Genomic DNA, 21,404 nt, shown 5'->3' on the forward strand with positions numbered 1-21,404 from the left:
ATACTAACATGACATTGTATAAGACAATTTTCAGTCATGTAAATTGTATATGTATTGAAATGATCAACGTTTCCATTCTGAGACTATTGTTATTAATTTTAAAATTCAAATAACATTGAAATTACCCATTCACAGATTTAGGAAGGTATTACTATCCACTTTCTATGTCTAAAACAAATGCATTTGTTCATTAAAGAATATATGTGTACAGGTGGAAAGAATGGAAAAGGAAGAACCAGAGAGGGAAATAAGGAATGCTGATGGCTGAGTGTGACATGGCTGTTCCACCATTGAACGCCCAGCATCTGAGATTTCCTGAACACGAGCTCCTCAAGATTGGGCCTGCCGACAGTGTAAAAAATGGAGAAGAGCTCATAGGGACTCAACTTTTGTGTACAGATAAATTTGATTGATGATGGTGAGCTATTTTCTTTATGGTAAGGTGTGCATGCTTCTCTGGACAACCTACTGAAACTCACTGGTCACCAAAAACAAACAAAAGAATATGAAGGTATAGCATAACTAGTTGAGAAGAGAAAACATTTATTGAGAATGGAGAAGGAAGAAAATAATAAAGGTAAATGTAACCAAATAAAACATGTATGTCATATATGTCAATATAATATCTAAATTTCATAGTGATCCCAATTATTTATAATTAATATGGAATAATATAAAATAGTAAAAGGAACATGGTAGTATTCTATAAAGTAACAAAGGTGATTTATTAATATCTTCAATAAAATGTACTTTTATTTTGTTTGTAGCCAAAATTCACTATTTGTCTAAATATTTATCTGAAAACCAAATTTTGAAGAAAAAAATTACAAAATTGTAGCAGTCTATGAGAATTTCACAAGCAGGAATGTATGCATTTATTCATAACACAGGAGCTATTTATCATGTGATAACTACCATAATTGAAGAAGTATTGAATTCTCTACTCTCAAATTCTCTTGATTCTATTCCTCCTATAATTAAAAAAAATTAAAGTTTTTACCTATTAGTATTATCACATCACAGTCATATTTGTTAAATGAACTTGTTCCCATATCTACAATTATTACAATGTCCTATTTATACTTATTTTGGCACCATCTTGTCACAGCTCTGCCATGTGTGTAACTAGCAAATCTGTCCTTTAAAGCAATGACTGAGTATAATAAACTGAACAAGACAAAAAAATGCCTAATAAAATTACTCCAAAATTTTTAAATATCTCTCCCCAAATTGTTGGTTTATTATTTCAGTGTGCTAGATATCATATCCCACCAGTAGGAAAATGGTGTTGAGGGAAAGAAGCATATACCCCTCCACTAAATGCCTGTGTTTCCTGTAACACAGGACATTAAGAAGAAGAAAAATGTTTCAATTAATTTAATATGTATTTTATGCAAAATGGAAAATTTATAAAAAGTGAAGATCCAAAGAAGAACTAAACTGTGTGTTTATGTAGCTGTGGGGGCTATTTGATTTTGTTGCCAGTTGGATAGGAATATAGACCAGTGCTTCTAGGTGAGAATATTACTTAAGGGCAATAAATCCCTGTGTGGGATATGGTTTCCAAGGTCTGCTTTTTCAAACTCCCTTTTTATGGTTAATCTTCAGGATTGCAAACATTTGCTTTATTCTGGTATTAGGAATGTACCTTTTCAGTATGAGTTTCAAAATCCTCATGGGAGAAGTAAAGGGTTGGAAATGACCTTCCAACATATGGGAAAAAGTTGAGGGAATATAGAGTGCCTTGTGCTTCTATAGTCCAAAACTATAATATTTCATCTCTGGACAAAGCAAGTACTGAACTTCTAGCAAGACTTCTTTTAAACCATTCTTAGCCACATTCTGTCTGCATACATTTTCAGTTACCTGGGACAGCAGTGAGCCACAGAAATGACTATACACTAGAATATGGTTGTGGTCCCTTAGAGAGGCATATGAAGAATAGATAACTACTGTGTAAAGAACATAATGCACTTACATCTCAAGTATATTGATGCCAGGGACCTAAGGTTTGGAATAGATAAAAATTAACTTGCCATCAAAGGAAAAAGACAGATAAGATACTACATAATTTTTTTGAACACAATCTCATAAAGTCAATATTTTGAAAATCACAAATAATTATAAAATAATCATAATAGCAAGCATTTCAAAAGGAAAAACTGAATTTACAGGGAATATGATATCACATGATTCTTCTACAGTTTGTCTTTTCTAACACCAGGTAAAAGCGAACCTTTATTTAGATTGTGAATGGAAGTCACATTTCACTAGACAGTGTTGAGAGTCTCAGCATTATAATTTAAATTTTTGAATGAGAGTAGTTATAAACTTTAGTAATAAAATAAAAACAGTTCCTTTAAGAAAAATAGCAAATTCTTAGAGAAATTCTTTTCTATAGTAAGGTTATTTGGCTTTGGTCATTTTAACTATTTTCATGCAACCTTGGCTGTCTTGATTATAATGAAATGGCATATGGTATGCATATACATCTGTGTGTATTACAAATAATTACTTATATATGCTTTACATAATTATTTATATACTTATATGTATATACTTGCATCTACTTGTATGTATGTATATAGGGAAATTGAAGGAGAGAAGAATGAAAGAGAATGAGGGCAGAAGGAAGGGAGAGTATGTATGGCTCTATGAATAGAAATAGCACCCATAGATTGATATATTTGAATGCTTAGTCATCAGGCAGTGGCACTATTTGAGAAGGATTAAGGGTGTGGTCTTGTAGATGTAGATATGGCCAGATTGGAGGGAGTATGTTCCTGGGGGTGGGCTTTGAGCTTTCAAATGCCCAAGCTAGGCTCAGTATCTATCTTCTTGTTCCCTGCAGATTCAGATGTAGAACTCTCAGCTACTTCTTCCATACCTTCCTATATTCTACATGTTCCCTGCTATGATTATTCTAGATTAAATTTCTGAACTCTAAGAAAGCCACATTAAATTCATTGTTTTATCAGAGGTACCTTGGTTATGATGTATTTTCACTGTAATAGAACAGTGACTAAGGCAGAGATTCTAGAATATTTTGAAAAAGAATTTATGGCTGTACATAGTATAGCATACCTTTAATCTCAGCAATTGGAAGACAGAAGCAGGTGGATCTCTGTGAGTTTAATACCATCCAGTGGTACAAAATGAAACTCTCTCTGCTAAAGTAATTTTTACTTATAATTTTTCCAGTGTATTGTCACTTAATGAATGTTTATTTCTCATACATAAATTTTTTTGTTCCACGTGTCTTACTCTTAACACTTATTACATCTCAAACTTCCAACAATAATTACATTTCTAGTAAGGAAAATTTCAAGAGGAGGATGCATAGTAGATGTTAGCTGTGGAAGTCAAAGGCTAAATTCTTAAGATACTATTACAGTATCTTCACACATTAACAATCAGCCCATTAAGATGAAGAGTGAGGTTAAAATCCATTAGGGCAATTATTCAGTTAATTGTTCTGATGTGGGCAAGGATTTAGTTTGGGAAACGTAGAATACCAGCCTATTTTTAAATGGAGGAAGGTCAAGGCATCTCCCCAGCAAACCAATTTAAAAGATTTAAGTGGGCTGTTCCGTAAACCAGGAAAGAATCATTTTGAATAATTATCACTTAAAAGAAGCATATGCTTAATTAGTCCTGGACACAAACCCAGAACACAGACTTTCTCTCCCAGAAGGATGTCAAGTGGCTTATTGTACAGTCAGCTGGCCATTGGAACCACTCGGAATTTTTAACATGTTAAACACAAGGTTAGACAATCATTTATCTATCAAATATATGCAACTATTTATACACTTCTCATTTTAAAACACTTCAGCAAATACATAATGTCAAAAATGTTCCTGCAATCATCTGTAAACATGTAGTCTTGCCAGCCATTGCAGACAAAATAAAAGTGGAAGACAGAGAAGGTTGCGAATGTCTTTGGAGTTTTGCACACCACCAGTCTGAGTAGCTACCTACTATCACTTCCTTCATCACAAGAACCTTCAAACAACTGTTTTGATCTTCTCTATTATTACACATCAGCTCTATGATACCCACTTGTAGCCCTTCCTCTTAAACATAAATCAGTACTAACTCAAGAAACAAACTAAGCAGGAATGCACATGTGAATATAAGGAACACATACTTTGCTGCTTTAATGACATTTAACTTCAAAACAAACAAAAGACAATAGTGTTTCACACTTATTCTTTTCATTCTTCCATCTTTGATAGTTGGTCAGTATCTTTGCAAGAATAAGCATATGTGACCTTCTGATTCACATTGTATTTTCTACATCATGGACATTTGTTAAGAGGGAAACAGATCTATTTCCCAAGTATATTGTGCCAAGTAGACTTTCTTTTTTCACATACATAATTTTCATATATATGCTGCATGTAATGTAAATGTTGTATAGACTTTACCAAGTATCACAGAAACAGATAAACATGCAGGGCCAACATAGCAGAACAAGAGCATTTTTTGTATGATATTATTAAAGTCCTGTCATGTATGATAGTGCACACCTGTAATCCCATCACTTGGAATGATAGGCTAGGAGTTAAAGGGCATTCTCAGTAACATTGTAAATCGGAGGCAATATAGGCTACATGATACCATTTCTTAATAACACTCACTAGGAAAAAGAGGAACTATCAAAATCAATGTTAAGTAATGGAGTTTCCCTTGTGGATCATATTTAAAAGTGTATTTCATGGGGCGCATGTGTGCTCGCGCGCCCGCGTGCACCCTTTCCGATCTTGGAAAGTCCGAGAGCTGCGGAGGCTGAGGAGGAGTGGCCGGAAAAACAGGAATATCCATACTTCCGCTTCTGTGTCCAGTAGTTTTGATTCATCATGGATAATCTGTCACCAGAAGAAATTCAGCTTCGGGCTCACCAAGTTACTGATGAGTCTCTGGAAAGCACGAGGAGAATCCTGGGTTTAGCCATTGAGTCTCAGGATGCAGGAATCAAGACCATCACTATGCTGGAGGAGCAAGGGGAACAACTAAATCGCATAGAAGAAGGCATGGACCAAATAAATAAAGACATGAGAGAGGCAGAGAAGACTTTAACAGAACTCAACAAGTGTTGTGGCCTCTGCGTCTGCCCTTGTAATAGGACAAAGAACTTTGAGTCTGGAAAGAACTATAAGGCAACATGGGGAGATGGTGGTGACAACTCGCCTAGCAATATAGTGTCTAAGCAACTGAGTCGGATAACAAATGGTCAGCCTCAGCAAACTGCAGGAGCAGCCAGCGGTGGATACATCAAACGTATAACTAATGATGCCAGAGAAGATGAGATGGAAGAGAACCTGAATCAAGTGGGCAGCATCCTAGACAACCTAAAGAACATGGCTTTGGATATGGGCAATGAAATTGATGCTCAAAACCAGCAAATACAGAAGATCACAGAAAAGGCCGACACCAACAAGAATCGTATTGACATTGCCAATACAAGAGCAAAGAAACTCATTGATAGCTAAAGCCCTGCTGTAATTCTTTACCTGTTAACTCAGTCCTCTAGCCCCTGCTGAGTCATTTCTTATTCAGAGTTAGAAAGGCTGTGAGAGAAGGACCGAGGAGGAATGCCTCCCTACTTTGTTACTTTCTGTCTCTTTGGGGTAGATTCTTGCTCAGGCTTCCTTACAGTCTTTCTCAGTTCACTCTCGTAGGCTTCTCTCCATACATCATGCAGTCTCTTCATCTCTTCCTTTAGTTTCTTTTTGTGTTCAAGATTTGGAAGCACTGCCAAAGAGCCATGAAGGAGGCAGCTACATAAGTAGCTTTTGTCATTTTTGGTGGGCTGGTTTGGTTTTGGTTTTTTTGGTTTTGGTATCATGGTAAAAAGCAAGAGGAAGGAACAAGAAATGAAGTTGACTCATTAAAGAAACTACAGGTCATAAAAATAAGCAGGTTAGTCCTTAGGGTAGCAGCTTTCACACATGTGTTTTATTCCATTTCACTGCTTTTCAGCTTCTGCTCCAAAGGAGAATACAGAGCTTCACTTCTGAACCCAGAGTGATTTGTGTGTATATACATAGGTTCTTGGATTCCGTTTCATATTGTACATGTCGGAACACTATATAAATGACAGCCTTTTATTCTCATACAATGAGTCATAGCATGGTCCCATTGTAGGCCTGTTAACTTCATGAAGTTGTCAGTAGCCTTTAAAAGATGTACATATATATATATATGAAATATGAGATTTTCTCACTAAAGCAGGGCTTCAAATTTTTTGGGAAACTTTTACAGTGTATCATGTGACTTCAGATTTACCTCAATACTAAGAATTATGTTTAGATATGAAAAAAGCTTGTTTTGGTCTCAGGTAGAAAAATAGATTGAGTTTTATGTAATTTTAGACATTTAAAAAGTTATAATTTCTTACTAAAAGTTGTTTGGGAAATTATGCCTTTGGATTAATTATTGATGACCACACTGCCATTCTCTCTCCCTTATGCACAGAATCAAGTTTATATAAATCCTGACGTGTTAGGAAAGCTGAACTGGTATTTGTCACATTTGTGTAAAAATTAGCATTTGTACACTTTAGAGCTACTAAAGTAGATTGGTTTCACCAATAACCATTGCTTGATTCTTACAATTAAATTTTGTAATGAATGGTATTGTTCTTTCAAATAGGTGATGTTTCTATGACTTATTTGTGGGAGCAATCATTTTATCAGCTTTTGTTGACATTAAATAAAGCAAATGTCCATACATCAAGCACTCCAATAGAAAGCTGCATTAGCTCTTTTCTAATTTTTACCAGAAGTGTTAACAGGAGTTTCTATGGTTTGCTACGAGTCCATTCTAGATATTACTTGTCTTAGTCATTTGAACTTAAATGCAATACTGAGTGTTTCTCCCAAAGAGCCATGAAGAATTACAAGTCACTTATTGAAGAAGATACATCTAGCAGAGCAGCATTCAAAGGGTGAAGAGGACAACAGAGAAGTGCTCCATATCAGAATGAATAGTTTGTCAGGTAAACATACTGAAGGTTTGAAGTATAGCCAAGTATAAAACACTGGATTGCAGTGTACCTAAAAGTGCTTTCCTTAAAGGCATTTAAAAACAACATGCTGATTGTCTAAAGGAACGGTACCAAAAGGTGACATCCAAGGTATATTTGGTTAGAATATACACTAAAGCAACCCTTTGCTCTTGCTGGCTGGTGTGAACGTATGCCTATTTCTTTGCCTTGGTTTCCATACCTGTAAATGGGAATGAATAAATCCTATTTTATAAACTAATTCACAGACCAATAATGCCCAGAAATTTCTTAGAATATGCCAGGCTCAGAGGTAATCCCAAAATTTGGGAACCTGAGGCACAATTAATCTACCTAGTGAGTCGTGGGCCAGCGTAAACTAAATTGTGTCAAAAATCAACCAACAAAACTCTTAGAACAGTGCCTGGTAGATGTAACTGTCATAAATGATAGCTATTTTCTCTAGAATGGAGGGAGCTCTTTTTGGTCAAAGATCCGGGAATTTGATGAAAGACAACATAGGCTTCCCCTTCCCCAGAGAAAAAAGCAAAGCAGATACCAAGCACCTTTGCCTGCTGAGCCATCATGCCCACCGTTTCCATTATTTTTGAGATAAACGATAGCAAAGTAAACACAAGCTGAAGTCACCTGGGTTTCATTTTTGGTCTGTTTTCTAGTTTAGTGACCCTGAATACAATACCTATCTTGTATCTTGTACCAAACTTTTTGTTTGTTGGCAGGTTTTTCTTGACACAGGGTTTCTCTGTGTAGCTTTGGCTGTCCTGGAACTTACTCTATCGACCAGACTAGCCTCGAACTCACAGAGATCAGCCTGCCTCTGCCTCCCAAGTGTTGGGATTAAAGGTATGTGCTACCACTGCCTGGCAACTTTTTATTTTTTTGAACTGGGTCTCACCATGTAAAGCTGGCTGGCCTCAAACCCAGAGATCTACCAGTCGCTTCGCCACAGATATTGAAATTAAGTGTGCCACTACACCCAGCTTCAGACTTTTTAAGGTTTTTTTTTAACTATAAAGCTTAAATCTCATCTTAGTCTTAACTTATACAGCTGTACCTATTTCATCCCTTCTTCAATTTTAATATTCTTCAGTCTTCAATTCTTACTCTTTCCTTATCACATATGGATTATGACTCTTCTATTAAACATCTACACTCTAGACATCTTAAAAAAAAGTTTATTTCAGAATTCATTTTTCTTGTGTCACACTTTTATATTAAAATAATGCAAATTTATCATGATACATTTATATTTGTAAGAACTGTGACATGAATCTCATATTGAAAGCACTGAAAATATTTCCCCATATGTTCTATATAGAATTTGTTTGCTTGCTTTTCCAAGCTCTTACATGTTTTCTGTTGGCCCTGGTTCATGGCAGCCTTATGTCCCCAGAGCTCCCTATAATGCTTGTGTCTTTTTCACATTATATCCTCTAACATGCTTACCTGGTCTGCTTACTATTTGTAGGACTCATTGTAATTATGTAGAACTTCTCTACATAATGAAACTTACCTTCTCAACTGTGGTATTTAATCTTAACAATATTTGTAAAGTCTCATTCCTGTGCCTCTACTTTTTATGGATTAATTTCTTTTTCTAACAATCTGATTCAGGAGCTTATGCTTAGGCCTCTTCAGGTAATGGGTGTTTTTCCAGAAAGGAATTAAATATAGACATACTAAATATGTTCATCACCTTTTTGGCCCCATCTCTTACCCTAGGAATTTAATGAGCATTTCATCCCACATATATTTCCATATTCCATAGTACCTATTACAAACTGTCCACCAAGTTCAAGTTTCTATAAGCAATATCTCTCTCAAGATCATCTTGATAAAATTCCACTGTGTCTCAATGACAGACTTGATGTTCATCTACTAGATGTGTGGACAAGTCAGCAGAGAGCACTTTGATATCAGTCCCTGATTCAGAAATGACTACCAGGAACTCCCACTGTTAGAAATTGTCCCATCATATGGTATGAAACATGTCAATGACTAAGAGCTGAGTAATAAAGCCTTAACTATTTCAGCTTATCTTAAAACTAAGTCTGTTCTATCCCTAGAATTTCCCCATAGACACTAAGGCCACAAAGAGAACTTTACCACCATGTTCTTCTCCTCTAGTCATCCCTGTTTCTAGAGCATGCCCAATAAATACTTTAAGCTAGACTGTGTTCCTCATTCTGCTTTATAGCAAGCTTAACCTGAACCTCCCTCAAGAAATGATTTGTCTTCCACAGTTACTAAAATATATTGGAACTTGTCTATATGAATATAAACACACATATCTCTTTGTCTCCAATAACCTTCAGGGAAAACTAAGTGATTACTATTATGTTTTCTTATACATAAAATCAGAATGCAAGATGCCTTGATGCCTCCTTATGAAATATGAAATTTTGTGGGCATTTTGTGCCAGACAAATAAATTCTATTATTCCTATTTACCTAGCAGAACTTTTGTTCCCATTTGAACAGGCAAAAAGACGATCTTTCTTTTTAGATCTCTAATGTCTAAGTCAGAGATTTAAAAAAAAAAGGTGTTCAATAACTTAGTATGAATAAGTAGATAGTCTCTTTTTACCTACCTTAAAAAAATCCAGTTCATTTATTTTTGGTGATATTCATATGGAGTTGAGACAATGTATATGTACTATTTATTTTTCTTATCCCTATAAGAAAATACCTAATAGAAAATACTTAAGGAGACAGTTTTATTTTGGATCATAATTTCTAAGGGCTTTTAGTATACTGTAATAATAATAATTTTTTTAAAAAGCCATGGGCAAGTTCATTAGAATTTGGATCATGTAAGAGAGACACACAAAATGGGACCAGCCATGAAACAGAGGATAATGGGAACCCTGATAATGTATTATTTTCAAAAGCCTTAATATCATTTGTTCCAGCAATATTTCACCCTCTAAAAGTTCCATTTCCTTCAAGACAGTACCACAGTCTTGGGCTGAACACTAAACAATGAGCCTATAAAGTACGTTCTGGATTCAATCCATAGCAACACCAAATGTAATTTTCACAAAGTATTCACTCTACAGTTTCTTTACTCCCATGAAATCAGACTTTCCTACAAGATTCAGGCATGTACGTGCACACACACACACACACACACACACACACACACACACACACACTTGCACATACCATCTAAATTACACGAATTTTTTCTCTCAAGGTTCCTTTGTTTTATTTTTACTTTTTATTTTATAAATCTTAATGCATTTGCTTTCCTTTTGTTTTTTGAGATTATAATCTCTTCCTTTTTAAAATTTATTCCCTTACATCTCCCTCACCAACACCCTTCCTGGGCTAGGTGCATTCTCTCTCCCTGAGGCAAGACAAGGCAGCCCAGCTAGAAGACAGCTTTTGGGATAGCTCCCACTCCAGTTTTTTGGGACCCACATGAAGGCCAAGTTGCACATTTGCTTCAAATGTGCAGACAGGCCTAGCTCCAGCCCTGGTATTCAATTTGGTTGGTGGTTCTGTCTCTGAGAGCTCCAAGGGTCCAGGTTAGTCGACTTTGTTGTTACTCCTGTGGAGTTTCTATCTCCATTGGAGTTGGCAATCCTTCTTCCTTCTCTTCCATAAAAGTCCCCAAGCTCCATCCAGTATTTGTCTGTGAGTGTTTCCCATCTATATATGTAGCTGCTAAATGGAGGCTCTCAGACGACATTCTAGACTCTGGTCTGTAAACATAACAATATTAATAGTGTCAGAAACTGGTGTTTGCCCATGGGATGGGTCTCAAATTGAATTGGTTATTGGTCGACAATTCCCTTAGTCTCTACTCCATCCTCTGCCCCTGTATTTCTTGTAGACAGGATAAATTTGGGATCAAATTTTTGTAGATGTGTTGGTGTCCCTATTGCTTGACTGGGTTCCTGCCTGTCTAGGTGGCCCCTTCACATTTCATATCTCAGATGCTGTGAGTGACAGCTAAGGTCACTCCAATTGATTTTTGGGGAGCCTCCCCTATCCTACACCTCTGTCATGCCCTGGAGATTCCCCTAGCTTGCCTGTTCCATCTGTCCCAGATTTCCATTCATTCTCATGGTCATCTGTTTCTCTTTCCTGTTCCTCCCTACACCTGATTCCTCCATTACCCTCCCCATCCCCTCTCCCACACAGATCTCTCCCTCCATCTTCCTTTTGATGACTATTTTATTCCCTCTTCTAAGTCAGATTCAAGAAACCTCACTTTTGCCTTCTATATATTACGACTAATATCCACTTATAAGTGAGCACATGCCACATATGTCCTTTTGGGCCTGGGTTAATTTACTCTGGGTTATATTCTCAAGATAAAAATGACTCTGAGGTTGCATCCTACATTGGTCAGAATGGCGAAAATGAAAAACTCAAGTGACAGCACATGCTGGCAAGGATGTGGAGCTAGACAAATATGTTTCCATTGCTGGTAGGTGTTCAAACATGTCTGACCACTTTGGAAATCAATTTGACAGTTTCTTCGAAAACTGGTAATAATTCTACCTCAAGTCTAAGCTATTCCACTCCTGAGCATGTGCAAAAAGATATTCTACCATCCCCAAAACATGCTTGCTCAACTCTGTTCACAGCATCTTTATTCATAATAGCTAGAAACTGGAAACAACATAGATGTCTCTCAACTGAAGCACAGATAAAGAAAATGTGGTATATCTATACAACGGAATACTACTCAGTTATTAAAAACAAAGATATTATGAATCTTTCAGGCAAATGGATGGAATGTGAGATTATAATGTAATCATAGCATTTCTTTCTATTTTTTTCCTCATTCCAAATCCTCCATATTTCCCTTCAAATTCATGGCCTCCTTTTCGTACTAATTGTTATGTGATGCATAAATATATTTGTATAAGAAAATATACTTCTAAATGTAACCTATTAGATTCATATAACATTCCTTGAATTTATGTTTTGAGGGATGACTTTTTGGCACTGGAGCTTAATTCTTTTCTTATAGCTTGTTGTCTAGCTTTCTGCCATATGGCCTTTGTTGTATATTCATCCACAAAGGCTCAACTTCATTTTCAATTCTCAGGGAGTAGTCAAAGTCTATGCTATAAAAACTTAAAAGGAAAATGAACATGAACATTTCCTGCCATTCCATGAACATTTCTTGCCATTCACCTGATCTTGACTTCTTTAAAGAAATAAATTTATTGGAAACTGTCTATGTTCATTTGAAGGCTATAGAGAATCTGTCTTTCCTTCTTTTTTTTTTTAACATACAGATTCATTCTTATTTACATAACAATGAATTAACCTATTTTTTATTGGATATTTTCTTTACTTACCTTTCAATTGTTATACTCTTTCCTCATTTCCTCAGTGGAAATCCGCTATCCCATCCTTCTCCCCCTTCTTCCATAAGGGTGTTCTCCCACCCACCCATCCAGTGCCACCTCCTACCCTCGCCTTCTCCTACACTGGAGCATCTATCCTTCACAATACCAAGAGCCTCTCCTCCCACTGATATCGAACAAGGCCATCCTCTGCTACATATGCACCTGGGGCCATGGGTTACTCTATGTGTACTCCTTGGTTGGTGATTTAGTCCCTGGGAGTTCTGTGGGGCTCTGGTTGGTTTCCTTTTTAAAAAATTATCTTAACAATTTCAGCATAAATTTTCTCTTGTTCTTTTATTTACTCAAGATCTATGAATTTCCTCCAATATGTTATATAATGGCTGAAATTGTACACAGAAACTCCATAGGAAATTTCAGAGAAATTGATAATAGGGATACAATTCTTTCTTTGTTATCATACTTATTTCTGGCTATGCTATGCCACCAGATTTCTTAATCTTCTGCTTCAAGTGAAGTGTCTTTCACAGTACTGATATGGTCTTAATTCACTAAACTGCTTATCAGCATCTTTAGATGGCAAATCTACTTGGATCCAGGAGGTATCTTAATGGTTTTTGAACACTCGGTGGAAGATAAAGCTGAAACCTTGACAACCTCCCTAAATTCTTTTCTCATACTCCAGGTTATCAGTACACCTCCTGTTTGGCTTCTAATCATTCTTTTATTGCTGTTCATATCTCACATGGAACATCAACACAATCTATGCCAGGCAGAGAAACTCCCTTGAGAATCACATTTTCCTGGGTTTTGATGTCAGTGGTTAATGGCAGGTCTGCTGCCTTCCTGTTGTACCTGATGCTTTTCAAAATCATAGGTGACTACATCTAACCAAAACTTCAACTGAAGCAAAATCATGACACTTTTCTTTTCAAATCATCACCAAAATTAATGATTGATGGTTTTAATCATTTTTAATCATTTGCATTTCAAAATGCAAAACATCCAATTAAATAAGTTGTAGGGGTAGGAAAGACTGCATAATTCATTCAGTACAGTAATAACAATTATGGTCCAGAAAAATGTTATAAAAATATGACTTATAGAAATGAAATATATATATACATATATGTATGTATATATATACAGTGTACTTGACTGTTGGATAATAAACAAGCATAATGTACAACTAACTCCATAAATATTAGACAGATTTGGAACAGAAAGAACTGAATAATTAACATAAATGACAAATCAAAACTAATTTAGCCGACTGAGAATCCTTGTAGTTGGACTAGAAAACATTCCCATAAGAGCATCATAGTATTTGAACAGATAAATAATCAGTTATGGGATGAGACAGTGATAATGTTGAAGTTACAGATGAACAACATATAGAAGTCATATTTCCTATTTAAAGGTTGTACATAGATGACGTTGCCTAATTGTTACTATAATAAACATATATGGAAAGAAGAGTTGGTTTACTAATTTTCTTTTCATGCTGAGTACAAATTTCTTTGTTTTTATTTATGTTGATCATAAAATCCTTTTATAGACAACTCATTTTTTGACTGGACCTTCCCAAATCATGGCACCTTCCGAAAGCAATCACACAGATTATGAAGTGTCTTACAGAACCACCCATTCATGGCCTCTTCTGAATTACTGACTTAATGCAATTCAAAAATATGTTCCTAATTATTCTAAGAAGAATATCTCAAGTATCCAAATAAAATATCTTAAATCAGAACCACATCGCCATCTATGTTTTTTGGATTCTTTTACAATTGAGATATTGTTATTTCAACTGAATGAAATATAGGCTCAGAAATATTAAAGGACATCCAGCAGTTTACAAATTATTTAAAACAATTTAATTTTATGAACTATTTTCAGTAAAATTTGAATGAATATATCTCTCTTAATGGTCCATGAACAATAATATTGGGAAAAGATATTGAGAGTCAACTCTCTGGTTAAGACTCACATATGTTTAGAGATGTTAGAAAAATCAGAACTCACTTTAAAAGACTTTTAAACTATATTAATTTAACATCAAATAATAACTTTTAGGATAAAAGTAGATGCCATGAGACGAATTATGTGCTCTTTGTGCCCAAGAGGAGAATTGAACCTATGAAAGGATATTATACCTAAAAGCAAAATATAGGCATCTCTAGCATACTGAGACAAAATATCCACCAATCAACTAAGAAAAGGGAAACAGAAAACTCACAACCTATATTGATTGGGTCATGCAGAAAATTATTTTTTGTACAGACAAAACTTCCAAATAGTGGTTCTTTATGCATATTCTGTAGTAATTTTCAAGAAATACTCTAACCAGAAAAACAATCATTTCAAATCATATAAAACTAGTTTAGACTCTTGAAAGAAAGGGGCAGTTTAGTATTTGGATACTCTAAGAGACCCCAAACCAGAAGACCTTCATTTGGGTGCTAAGGATATAGAGGGCCAACTGAATGCTTGCTTAACATATGCAGGATTCTTGGTTCAATCTATCTCCTGAACCACAAAAAGAATCTACACTTTGTCACAGTCTCTAAAATAACCAAATATTAACTAGGTATCTTTCCTTTTCAGTTTCATATCTTGTATTTTATTTAATCAGTTTAAATTTTTTATTTTATTAAGTCTTATTAATGTTGAGGCAGTTTTTAACTGACTCTTCAACATTTCTTAATTATTTGAAGTTTTAGAGAATGCTATATGTACTTTAGTGGCCTCTGTTTTAAATTTAAAAAAAGATAGAAATAATTTTAAGCAGGGATTTCCTTGCTGTCTTCTTCATTTTCATTCTCTGACACTATCCTAGGTACGTCCCAGATTCCATGTATGATGTGATACACAGGCAAAGAAAATGAGCAAAAGTCTCAGGTGACAGCTTCATATGAGTAATAGGATATTGACTCCTGTCAAGCAACTCTGGAGTTTCTACAGATATACTTGCTTTATGAAAAGAATAGCTGGTGCAGTATTTTATTGAAGAACTACATATTAAAGTATCAATCTAGGGCTCTATAAGAACTAAGATTCAGCCTTAATGATTTTGCAGACTTGACTAATATTATCTGCATTATGCATTACAGCATTATTAGGATATCATTATTGTTTTTATTTCTCATATGGAAAAACCCCGAGAATCCAGGATTTAACTCAGTATTAGAGCATGCACTCAACATGTGTAAAGCATTAGATTTAATTCCCAGCACTAAAAAGATAAGAATATAAAAAAAAAAAAACTAGAAAAGCTTGAGTATCTGAAAGCTTGGACAGCAAAGCCTAGGTTAGCCTATTAACAAATAAGGAAGTTGGCATATAAAGAACATGTTCTTTCCCTCATGTACCAATTCCTTCTATGGCCTTGAAAACATCAAGCAACTAAGAATTTTACAGCATGAGTACTTTCTCATTTTGTTCTGCATTTTCTTTCTCCTCGCCTAATTACTGTGAAGAAGACCCTTAATGAGTACTAGGTACTGAGTGAACTTGAAATCACAGAGTGTTTTCTAAGCAAGAAAATACTTGTAGTGTGGTTAATAGAGACTGCTATGAAAAACAAGGCCTGGGCTAAGGTAAATGGATGCAGTGGTATAAATTTACAACACTGGAAAAGTCACTGCAAAGTTAACACTAATCTACCTAATAATTGCAACTCAGAGAATCTACAATCACAGAGGGATTGAAGCAGAAAGCAGAGTGAAAAAATTAAGCCCAGTTACAAATCAACATTGTAAACTCTGAGAACAACATTGAGGTATTATCAATTGATGTGATTAGAGTCTGATAGTCTTCATTATTTAAAATGGTTTAGTATACATTTTATGATAGAGTACAATTAATTTTAAGAAATTTTCTTTATTTCTTATGACCATTTTAAAAGTTTTCTTGTTTTTAAAGAATCTCACATAAAACCAATGTTTCACTTCCAACCCCAGGTTGCCTTTCAAATCCTCTTGTTTTTTGGACCAGTGATGGAGTACTTAGATTTGTGTTGTGGCTCTGATTTCTCTCCTGTTTTTTGAGTTAATTTTTCTTACCTATATTTCAGTTGTTTTTGTTTGTTTGTTTTATTGCTTGTTTTTTTGTTTTGTTTGAGATAGAGGTATTTGTTTGTTGCTCTTTGTAGGTGTTTTATATTAAATTGTAATTACAGATGGATGAGTTAACAAAACTTTTTAAATTCTTCAATCAGTATCTTCAATCCAAAACATTTTTCAAAGTTCAAAGCAATTACAAACTGTCTACTAAGTATGGAATATAAACACTTAAATTTAGTTGTGAAGTGACTCCCAAAATTTCCACCAGAGAACTCTTAACCCTGATAAACAACTTCACCAAAGTGACTGGATAAAAAATTAACTCAAACAAATTGGTGGCCTACCTCTACTCAAAGGATAAACAGGTTGAGAAAGAAATTAGTGAAATAACACCCTTCACAATAGTCACAAATATTATAAAATACCTTGTTGTGTCTCTAACTAAGCAAGTAAAAGATCTGTATGACAAGAACTTCAAGTCTCTGAAGAAAGAAATCAAAGAAGATCTCAGAAGATGGAAGGGTGTCCCAAGCTCATGCATTGGCAAGATTAATATAGTAAAAATGGCCATATTTCAGAAAGCAATCTACAGATTCAATGTAATCCCCATCAAAATTCCAATTCTTCATAAGGTTACAAAAAAGCGATTTTCAAATTCATCTGTAATAACAAAAAACTCAGGATAATAAAAACTATTCTCAAAAATAAAGAATTTCTGGGGAAATCATCTTCCCTGATCTCAAACTATATTACAGAGCAGTAGTGATAGAAACTGCATGGTATTGGTACAGAGACAGGCAGGTTGATCAATGGAACAGAACTGAAGATCCAAAAATGAATCTATACAACTATGGTCACTTGATCTTAGACAAGGGAGCAAAAACCATCCAGTGGAAAAATGACAACATTTTCAACAAATGGTGCTAGTTCAACTGACTGTCAGCATGTAGAGAAATTCAAATTGATCAATTCTCATCTCCTTGTACAAAGCTCAAGTCCAAGTGGATCAAAGACCTCCACATAAAACCAGATACACTGAAACTAGTAGAAAAGAAAGTGGGGAAGAGCCTCTAGCACATAGGCACAGGGGAAAATTTCCTGAATAAAACACCAATGGCTTATGCTCTAAGATAAAGAATTGACAGATGGGACCTCATAAAATTGCAAAAGTTCTGTAAGGCAAAGGGCACTTTCAGTAAGACAAAATGGCAACCAACAGATGGGGAAAAGATCTTAACCAACCCTATACCCAATAAAGGGGTAATATCCAATATATACAAAGAACACAAGAAGTTAGACTTCAGAGAAACAAATAACCCTATTAAAAAAGGGGTACAGGTCTAAACAAAGAATTCTCTTCTGAGGAATACCAAATGGCTGAGAAGCACCTAAAGAAATGTTCAACATCTTTAGTCATCAGGGAAATGCAAATTAAAACAACCCTGAGATTCCACCTCACATCAGTCAGAATGGCTAAGATAAAAATCTCAGGTGACAGCAGATACTGGCAAGGATGTGGAGAACGAGGAACACTCCTCCATTGCTAGCGATATTCCAAGCTGGTACCACCACTCTGGAAATCAGTCTGTTGTTTCCTTAGAAAATTGTACCTTGGGACCCAGCTATACCACTTCTGGGCACATACCTACAAGATGCTCAAATATGTAATTATCATACATGTTCCACTATGTTAATAGCAGCTTTATTTATAATAGCCAGAAGCTGGAAAGAACTCAGATGTCCTTCAACAGATGAATGGATACAGAAAATGTGGTACATTTACACAATGGAGTACTTATTACTCAGCTATTAAAAACAGTGACTTCATGAAATTCTTAGGCAAATGGATGGAGCTAGAAATTATCATCCTGAGTGATGTAACCCAGTCACAAAAGAACACACATGGTATGCACTCATTGATAAGTGATAAGTGGATATTAGCCCAAAATCTCAGAAACCCCAAGATACAATTCTCAGAGTACATGAACCTCAAGAAGAAGGAAGACCAAAGTGTGAATACTTCTATCCTTCTTAGAAGGGGAAACAAAATACCCATTTAAGGAGATACAGAGACAAAGTGTGGAACAGAGACTGAAGGAAAGGTCACCCAGAGACTGGCCCACCTGGGGATCCATCTCATATATAGTTACCAAACCCAGAAACTATTGTGGATGCCAGCAAGTGCTTGCTGACAGAAGCCTAATACAGTTGTCTCTTGAGAGGCTCTGCCAGTGCCTGACAAATACAGAGGTAGAGGCTTGCATCCAACCATTGGACTGAACACAGACAAGGTTCCAAATGGAGGAACTAGAGAAAGGACCAAAGGAGCTGAAGGGGTTTACAACCCTGTTGGTGGATCAACAATATGAACCAACCAGGACCCCCCAGAGCTTCCCGGACTAAATCACTAACCAAAGTGTACACATGGAGGGACCCATGGTCTAGCGGCATATGTAGCAGAGCATGGCCCTGTTGGACATCAATGGGAGGAGAGTCCCTTGGTCTGGTGAAGACTTGATGTCCCAGTGTAGGTAGGTGAATGCGGGGACAGGGAGGAGAGAGTGGGTAGGTTAGTGAGCAAAGGGAGGAGGACTGGGACAGGTAGTTTTTGGAGGGGAAACCAGGAAAGGGGAAAACATTTGAAATGTATATAAATAAAATGCCTAATAAAGGTTCAAAAGAAAAAATAAATTAAGTTAACAAACTACTTAAATTTAGCTAAGTTCATAGGCCTGTTGTGTACAGAGTCATAGGACATCCTGGTCTACATTGAGTATTCAAATATGTACAATCTACTTTTCTGATCATTTTTCTAAGTCGCATAATATCATGTTGGAGTTCCGTTCTAGTTTAATTTAGCTATATTCTTGGAATCATATACTTGAGGGTGTATGTGTATGTATTAGTTCTTATGTCTGAAAAAGAAAGATGGAGAAAGCAGTGAAGAAGGGAAAGGGACTCGGATACCTCCAAAGGCTTAATTCAAAATGGCAGTAATTAGTCCCATGTTATCTCAGTGTTCTGATCTTTATAAATCTTCTGCATTAAGTGAGAAGGACTACTTCAGGCAGGGGCTTGCTGCCAGAGTAGTCCCAGAGGAAAAGCTATTCATTTTCAGCCATTTATTTCCTTCACTATGCTTTGGAATGAACGAAATGGAGTAGATAGTCTCTGACACTCCATCTGGCCTCCTGGGTACTTTTCCCCACCTGACTTTCATCTGGCTCTATGCTGCCCATCTGTCTGCCCAGTTCCTATGGTTTCCTGGACTTTGTTGAGCAGTGGTCAGCAATCAGACAATCTTTGTCTCTTCTGGTTCGTATCAAGATCATGTATTCATTCATACAGTTACTACTTTAATAAGTCATGCAATTGGATGACCAACAGAAGTCTGGAGGAGCCACTTAAATAAACTTCTGAATTGGTGTTATTTATGATTTCTTGATTATGAATATTTCTCCTGTCTCTATCTTCCTTTATACACTGTATGACACACAAAAGGAATTAAACTACATTTCAAATAATTGATACCTTTATTCATCTTGGCAAAGTAAAAGGGCTATTTTTCTATCTAATTATAGTGTACAAACATTTAATATGATTGAGGATGTGGAAACTCAACTCAGTTCTCCAACTATTATGGTGATTTGAACACCTGTTATTAAGATTATTCACTTATTTTAAAAACATAAACAAACAAAACATCCTTTTATCAATTTTGCATACAGAATTATCTGCCACTTATCATACATACAGAAAGCTAAAATTACATCATTAATTTCTAGAATAGTTATGTTTGTAATAGATAAATTAAGATTTTAATGTGAATTAAAAGATCTATAGAGTCCTTATGGGACAGACTTGGGACACTTGAACTGTAAATCCTAGAGTAAGTTACTAATACTGGACAGAAGAAGGTAATGTTATTGCCCATAACATTATAGGACTTCTATAAAGAAGTAGTAACTTGTTGAGACATATTTTCCTATGCATACTGGTCTTCTTCAAATTTGTATTTGGAGCCATTAATGTGTAGAAAAATGAATGTTTTGAGAAATATGAGTTCCAAAATGCTAACTCTTCTTAGGTAAAAGTATAAAGCTTCTCATAATTTCTGAAAGTCTTACATATCAGATTAATTTCCTTAATATTAGAGTTTTTTAATATTTCTATTTAAACACAAAGTAGCATCAATATTAGTTGAATTAAGAAAGAAAAAATTATGCATGATTTCACTGACATACAGAATATAACTAACAAAGTCAAATATAAGCATAGAGAAAGTAAATAGTCATTGTGAAGGAAAGAGTGGAGAAGGGCAAATGTTTATCATGATACAAATTAGCAGGGATATAGAAGGGTTAAGTCTAGAACCCCAGTGTATGATGTAAGATTTACAGTTAATAAAGTGCAGCATGTGGTAGGTTAAAGAAGAAATGTCCTCCATAAGCTCTTATATTTGTATACCTGCCTATTGTCATTATTGAGAAATTCATGGAACTTTTGCAACATGGAGCCTTGATGTAGGAGCATGTCACTGGGCAGAGATTTTGAGAGTGTGTAGACTCACACTATTTCTAGTGTGTTCTCTCTGCCTAGTGTTTGTAGTTGAAGATATGATTTCTTATATTCATGCTCTAGCTAAAAATTCTCATGCCTTCCCCACCAACATGGCCTCTCTTTTTTATAACCATAAGACAAATTATACTTTTGCATTTCTGTAAGTTATTCTTTAGTCATAAGATATTGTCACAGCAACAGAACAGTAACTAATAAATATACACTGCATTTTGTATTTCTGCTTTTGACATGAAAAAATAAACTATTTGAAATGCAGAATACATTTATTATAGCAACCATATACACATATCTAGTCATATCATGCTCATCTACCTATCTATCTGTTTATCTATCTATCTATCTATCCTATCTCCATCTTTTCACAATAGTATTTAATTATACACAATAAATTGAGCATTAT

General features: G+C 35.4%; 1 pseudogene; it reads left to right on the forward strand.

The window, feature by feature from the left end:
• The first annotated feature begins 4,841 nt into the window (after positions 1–4,841).
• LOC116098032 lies at positions 4,842–6,119 on the forward strand (annotated as a pseudogene).
• Positions 6,120–21,404: the final 15,285 nt, after the last annotated feature.

Source organism: Mastomys coucha, unplaced genomic scaffold (genome assembly GCF_008632895.1).
Source record: "Mastomys coucha isolate ucsf_1 unplaced genomic scaffold, UCSF_Mcou_1 pScaffold20, whole genome shotgun sequence".
Taxonomy (NCBI): domain Eukaryota; kingdom Metazoa; phylum Chordata; class Mammalia; order Rodentia; family Muridae; genus Mastomys; species Mastomys coucha.